The sequence below is a fragment of the Microtus ochrogaster genome, unplaced genomic scaffold (assembly GCF_000317375.1).
Source record: "Microtus ochrogaster isolate Prairie Vole_2 unplaced genomic scaffold, MicOch1.0 UNK11, whole genome shotgun sequence".
NCBI lineage: Eukaryota > Metazoa > Chordata > Mammalia > Rodentia > Cricetidae > Microtus > Microtus ochrogaster.
The window spans coordinates 672540-679882 of NW_004949109.1; the positions used below are offsets into that span (position 1 = coordinate 672540).

Here is a 7343-nt window from a genome sequence, read left to right on the forward strand (position 1 = left end):
CGTATTCACTAGGATTTTTGTTGAAATATTTAGCTGTCCTTTAGGCTTCCAAACCATTGTTAAAGAATGGGATTTTGAATAACACTGATCCTCTAAACACATTTCCTCACCAGGTTCACAGTTCTCCGGGTGTTCTGGGTACTAACAGAGGACATTCTGGCTATTTTCTTCTGTATGGACACAGGCATTTCAGCTTTTTAGTAGTGGCAATAGTTCTCCCCCCCCTTTGTTCTAGAAACTTTATTTACAGGAAAATTCAGAGTAGAAGGAATGGTCACTGTAAGAACCCATTCTAACAGTAATACTGATTTTGCAGTACTACCGTGAGCAATACTTTTTCTTTTAGTGATTTTTTTTTGGCTTTTAGAGACAGAGTTTCTCTGTGGTTTTTGGAGCCTGTCCTGGAACTAGCTCTTGTAGACCAGGCTGGTCTCGAACTCACAGAGATCTGCCTGTCTCTGCCTCCCGAGTGCTGGGATTAAAGGCGTGCGCCACCACCGCCCAGCTTTTAGAGATATTTTTAAAGAATGAATTAGCAAAGCATCACACCTGCCCTGTGCTCCAGGGAGATGGGCTCCTCTCGTTTGTCTCAGCAAATGAGCTCTACTTTTTTATTGAGCTCTACTTTTTTCTCTGCTCCCCTCCCTGCCTCTCTCCTCCTCCCTTCAATTCTCCCCCAAGGTCCCCATGCTCCTAATTTACTCAGGAGATCTTGTCTTTTTCTACTTTCTACTTCCCATGTAGATTAGATCTATGTAAGTCTCTCTTAGTGTCCTCACTGTTGTCTAAATTCTCTGGGGTTGGGTTTGTAGGCTGGTTTTCTTTGCTTATGTTTAAAAACCACCTATGAGTGATAATTGTCTTTCTGTGTCTGGGTTACCTCACTCAAAATGGTATTTTCTAGCTCCATCCATTTTCCTGCAAAATTCAAACTGTCATTATTTTTTTCTGCTGTGTAGTACTCCATTGTGTAAATGTATCACATTTTTTAATCCATTCTTCAGTCGAGAGGCATTTAGGTTGTTTCCAGGTTCTGGCTATGACAAACAACACTGCTATGAACATAGTTGAGCACATGTCCTTGTGGCACAACTGAGCATCCTTTGGATATAAACACAAAAGTGGTATTGCTGGGTCTTGAGGAAGGTTGTTTCCTAATTTTCTGAGAAATCCCCACACTGAATCCAAAGGGCTGCACCAGCTTGCATTCCCACCAGCAATGCATAAGTGTTCCCTTTTCTCCATAACCTCTCCAGCATAAGTTGTCATCAATGTTTTTGATCTTGTCCATTCTTATAGGTGTAAGATGGAATCTCAAAGTTGTTTTGATTTGCATTTCTCTGATGACTAAGCATGTTGATCATTTCCTTAAGTATCTTTTAGCCATTTTAGATTCTTCTGTCGATAGTTCTCTATTTAGGTCTGTACTCCATTTTTTTCTTATTAGATTATGTGCTCTTTTGGTGACCAATTTCGTGAGTTCTTTGAATATTTTGGAGATCATACCTCTGTCTGATGTGGAGTTAGTGAAGATTTTTTTTCCCATTCTGTAGGCTGTCATTTTGTCTTGTTGACCGTGTCCTTTGCTTTGCAGAAGCTTTTCCGTTTCAGGATGTCCCATTTTTTAATTGTTTCAGTGTCTGTGCTGCTGGGGTTATATTTAGGAAGTGGTTCCCTGTGCCAATTCGTTCAAGTGTACTTTCCACTCTCTCTTCTATAAGGTTCAGTGTTGTGGCTTTATGTTGAGGTCTTTGATCCATTTGGACTTGAGTTTGGTGCATGGTGATAGATATGGGCCTATTTTTATTCTACATGTTAATATCTAGTTATTCCAGCACCACTTGTTAAATATGCTTTCTTTTTTCAATTTGATATTTTTTGCTTCTTTGTCAAAAATCAGGTGTTTGAAGATGTGTGGACTGATATCTGGGTCTTCTATTTGGTTCCATTGGTCCTCCTGTCTGTTCTTGTGCCAATACCAGGATGTTTTCAGTACTGTAGCTCTGTAGTAGAGTTTGAAGTCAGGGATTGTGATGCCTCCACAAATTCTTTTATTGTACAGGATTGTTTTGTCTATCCTGGGTTTTTTGCTTTTCTATATGAAGTTGAGTACCATTCTTTCGATTCTCAGAAAATGACACCTAGTTATGATTTTTTAAAAGTTTTTTCTTTTTGTTATTTTCTCATTTCTTTTCTTTTTTTTAAAATTTTAGATCTATTTATTTATTTTACACCCTGGCTGCAGTTTTCTCTCCCTCCTCTCTCCCCAGCTCCCTCCTCTGACCCTCCCATCCACTCCTCTTCCAATTCTATCCTGAAAATGGCAGGAGGCAATAGTTCCTGAGTCAAGACGTTGATCGGAGGGTGGCTCTGATGAGCTGGGCTAACCTGCCCCAGTGTCTCCTTATGTGTAGCCTGGGAAAGCTAGTGTCATGAGATAATCAGCAAAATGGACTCCGTGGATGAATCTATTCAACACATACGAATTTCAGTGCACAAATTTGGTTGTACAGGCACATCTTTCTTTCCCTAATTTTCTATACTCTGCCATCCTTCCAGGTCAATGGGAAATTCACATTTGGACATACTTAAGTCCCTTCCAGTCTTCTTCCCCAGGAGGATTGTGTCAAGACTCTGTGGGCTTACAGAGCACGGGGTCAGTGGGAGATGCCGCCCACAGGTCCTGCTGTGGAGATGCTCAAAAGCCCAACCTATGCCCTCTGTGGGTGGGTTTTGGTGAAGTTGAGATTCTCCTGTTAAAGACTTGGCTCTGTTAGGAATAGGGATATTGTTTCTGCCCTAATAACCCCTAAACTCTCTCTTCCGTATGTCTTATCTGAAGATGAAATCCGACTGGTTTTGCCACAATTCTCCCCTGAGTCAAGGAAGGTAAGCCTGCCTTTTTAAGACCAGAAGAAAATATACTGAGTATCTATATGCATCTAGTTATACTTTTTGTTTCCATATCAAAGGCTCTTGAGAAGCCCCTTAATATGAAAATGTATCTACATTTACTAAAAACAGAGATCATCAAATTTATTTGCTGTACCCGCCCCCAGTGTTTTGAAGAATGTTCTTTAGGAACTCTGGGAGCTCTATGCAAATCTATTACTGCCTTTACTTTTGAGGCCCTAGGACTATATTCTGACGCCTTCTAGAGGGACATTTGTTCTTGTCATCTAGCGCTTAAGTCATCAGAATTCTCTTCACTAGCCTCTATCTCCCCCCCCCCCACCGCTTTCTAAGACCTCTCTAGACATCATCAATAACAAAGCTCAGTGTTCCTGGGCACCTGAACTATATTCTTAGAACTCAGTGCATAGACATGGATGGTTGATCCAGATGGAGAACTTTGCTAAACCTGAGATAATAAGACAAAAATTAGGGTAGTTCTGAAGGTTTTGTGTTCACCCCCGACTGCTGGCACACAAGCCTGTTGAGTCTCTTCCTTACGTTAGCAAGCAGCATACACTGCGACTTTGGTTGCACAGCTAGCTGAGAAGGGAGATAAACCCTCGCTGAAGAGCGAAGATGGAAACCAGCCTTCGTCACTCCCTGCCTGTGTATCCCAGTCCGTTCTTCTAAGAAGCACTAGTCCTTGTGTATTTTAGTTCCTTATCTACAGTCGGGCTCTTTGCGGCTCGCTCAAGGTTACCCGGTGAACACTGCACCCCATCTTGAGTCCTGTTTTGGCTGCATTTCTTCTCTCCAGAATGATTTCTCACCCATGATTCATAAGCGGGAAACCTACCAAACCTTCACGGCTGTTCTATGCTTAGCTAGGAAGGGAAGCTAAGCCAAGTAGACACAAGTACCCTGTGGGCAGATGCCTGGGGCCTCATTTGGCATTCCCAGGGCACTAGTCTGCGAGCCCCACTAATGAGGAGAATTTCAGGGGAGAAGCTTTAGGCAGCAGCAGGCTTTTCTGAATCACGTCTCTTGTTGTTTTCCCCCGGAGTAGATCTGGCTTTCAGAAGGGAGCGTTGAAAGAAAGGCACAGCTCATTGAAAAGGGCTTCTGGCACCTTCCCTGCTGGAGGGAGGAATCAGGCTTCTTCCAAGCTTCCAGTCCAAAGCCTGGGGTCTGAGCTAACCTTGTTCTCTGTAACAGAAAAAAACCAAGTGCACTTGTAAAGCCAGGAGGCGGCAGAGCTGGGGACCCATGGGGGTAGGCTCAGCTGGCAGCTTAGGGCTTTCTGGAGGCACAAAACAATGGGAGGCCCCACAGGGCAAGAAAAGACTTGAGATCCTCCATGTTATCCGATCCGGGGGGGGGGGCGGTTCAGTTGGGCCAACTAACTTCTTCTTACTCCACTCAGCTGACCCTAAAAATGCTTGGCTTAACTGCAGAGCTATATCAATTACAGTAATTTACATGAATTATTTACCAATTATCTTTAATTACCAGGCTGCATGATAGTGATTATGCATATCATCAAATGGGTGCCAGATCAACTTGGTTGCAAGATTTATTTGATTGCAATACTAATCACTGTGCACATCTGCTCAGTGTAGGGCCTTTTCTCATACCTTGAAAACAATAGAGCTAACACTGGAAGGTACTTGCTGTTCATGGACAGGTCCAAGGGAGCTAGAAAGATAAGCGAGGGTAATTGCTAGCTGTTTCCAACCCCAGAAGTTTAGATGATTAGTTCCGGGGACAAAGCAAGGCCAACTGGACCTCATTAGAATAGGAGTTTCTACTCTTGAGGTCAGGAACTGGCTTCTTATTCCTATTTCTACCTTAGTCTCCAACAGGTAGGGTTTCCATAAATAGTGGTTGAATTGGTTTGAGCTGAATTTGAAATGGTAGTAGGCTTCATTTCACAGCCAAAATTTTTATACCGAGACCATCAGAGAATAATGTACTGAGGCTATTTCTTCCACTACTCTGACAGCTCGTAAGATTACATCCATGGGGTTTTATGGAGGCAAAAATATTACACAGAATGAAAGGCAATGCTGATGTACTTTGGGTTTATGACATCTGTGAGCTACAGAGCTAACATCTCATCCCCCAAGAGAGGAAGCTGAGCTCATTAATTGCTTAAATACACATGGCATTGGGTGAGGCCACCATTATCATAAAAGTCATGTGGTAGCATTATCAAGTAACTTGACTTTTCTGTGTTGTTAGTACAATTATTATTATTTTGAAAATGACATTTTCACACAGCATATATTGAAGCCATACAATGATGAGAGCTGAATAGCTTTCTTCTACCTCGTGTCCTCAATTGATTTCTCAAGGGCAAGCTTGCCAATAGTTTATTTTTAATATCTTATGAAAATCTTCTGTGCATATACTTATATGTATATAGGTAGTTTTTCTGGAAAAGTAGGAGATTGGGTAATGGTTAAGGTATGGAAAGTATAAAGAATAATGCTGCAGACAAATGTCCTGCTGTCATATTTAATAAATAAAGCCACTGCAGTTGAAGTGTTGGAATGCCTAGCTCCATGTCTGTCCCGGAGGTAATTGCTTTCTGAACTTGGTCCTCATTTGAACTCAGGATTTTATGATGCATTTATATTTTCTAAAGCAATGCACAGCCAAACCTTTAAACCATGTATTTATGGAATGACATTGCCCATACAACTTTTTCATGTGACGCTACACTCAGTGTTGTAAGAGACATCCATGTAAACATCTATAGCTATATTTTCCTCATTTTATAAATATGCTATATGATGTTATAATATGCGAATATATCTCAGTGAGTACATTGTTTCATTTTTTTCATGAGTAATTAGGTTGTTTTAGATTTTTATCACTTTATTTTTATTTAAAGCTATGTGTGTATATCTACGTGAGTGTATGACGTGCGTGTGCGCCCATGGAAGCCAGAGTGAGTCAGATCTCTTGGAGCTGGAGTTGTAGATAGTTGTGAGTCATCACACCTGGGTACTGGGAACCAAATGTAGGTCCTCTGGAAGGGCAACTGCTTTTAGGTACTGAACCATTCATTGATCCAACCTCATCTCAGTTTTGGAAGGGAGACACAAACAATATTGTGGCAAACAATCCTATGTCCCTCCTAATGTAAGCATCTTAGTTTATGCCTAGGAATATTATTTGGGCATGGAGTACATATATTTTAAATCTTTGTAGATATTGACAATTTTTTTTTTTTACTTTTATCTGCATTTATTTCATGTTGAATTTATTCCCGTGCCATAAGTTTTTGTTTCTTCAGTTTCTTCTGGGATATATTTTTCTTCTGTGCAACCTCCTCTTCTGGCTTTGGAACAATCTGTTCCTTTTCAGTGAGGATCATCTCGATGTGGCAGGGGGAGCTCATGTACGGGATAATCCGGCCATGAGCTCTGTAAGTTCGTCGGTGCATCTTAGGTGCTTTGTTCACCTCGATGTACTCAATGACCAGAGAATCCACATCTAAACCCTTCAGTTCAGCATTGCTCTCTGCATTTTTCAGCATGTGCAGCAAAAATTCTGCACTCTTTTTTGGCCACCGACCCTGTGTCCAGCCCCACTGTTTGGCCTGGGCGCACCAACCAACTCCACCATTGTACCGTCGGAATGGCACACACTGCTTCTTCAAAGTGACATCTTTCAGATACTTGGTGGCTTTTCAGATATGCATACCCTTGATGGCCTGGGCCGTTTCACGGGTGTTCTTAAAGTGAACCCGAAGGTTTGATCCTCTCAATTTGCATGATTTTGTAGGGTTTTCAGGGTCAAGAGAGTAGCGAACCATCTTCACGGGTCACCTCTGGCCGCTTACAGGAAGAGGAAGTCGACAAATTGTTCTTAAATGTGATTCTGTCCTCTTAAGTTTGTTTTTAACTAAGAAAATGACTTAGAGTACAATAAACAGCTTTTGGAATCGAACTGATTTAGATGTCAAGATTCATTTCTTGGAAGAAGTGAACTGGGATTTGAACCTATCACCTCTACTCCAAACTCTGTGTCTTTTGTATTCTTTTATATCCTACCTCCTTCCCTCCAAAGGTGTTCTAGCTCCTTGCATGTAAATCTGAGCCAGATGAAAATACAAGTTCATATGTAGCTTGAATTTTATCTTGTGTATGCGTCTGGAGAGAAGACCCCAGTCTCTGACTTCCTTTCTATCTTTCCTGGTAACATGGGGTTCAGTACATGCTCTTCTAAAATACAGCATCTTGGCATTTGAGCATCAGGCAGAAACAGGAAGGTCCCTCTTGGCCTGCTGTTCTCCTCTGAGGTATGTCAGAAAGCCTAGGTCAAAGCTGTTGATCTTCCCCGGAAGGGAGGGGGGTCACTGTAAGATTCCCTCCCACATCTGGAGGAGAGGGAGGACCACTCTCACCCTCTCACATCTGGAGGAGAGGGAGGACCACTCT

The 7343-nt window shown here is 41.9% G+C and overlaps 1 pseudogene; it reads right to left on the reverse strand.

The window, feature by feature from the left end:
- Positions 1 to 6121: 6121 nt before the first annotated feature.
- On the reverse strand, positions 6122 to 6752 carry LOC101990292 (annotated as a pseudogene).
- Positions 6753 to 7343: the final 591 nt, after the last annotated feature.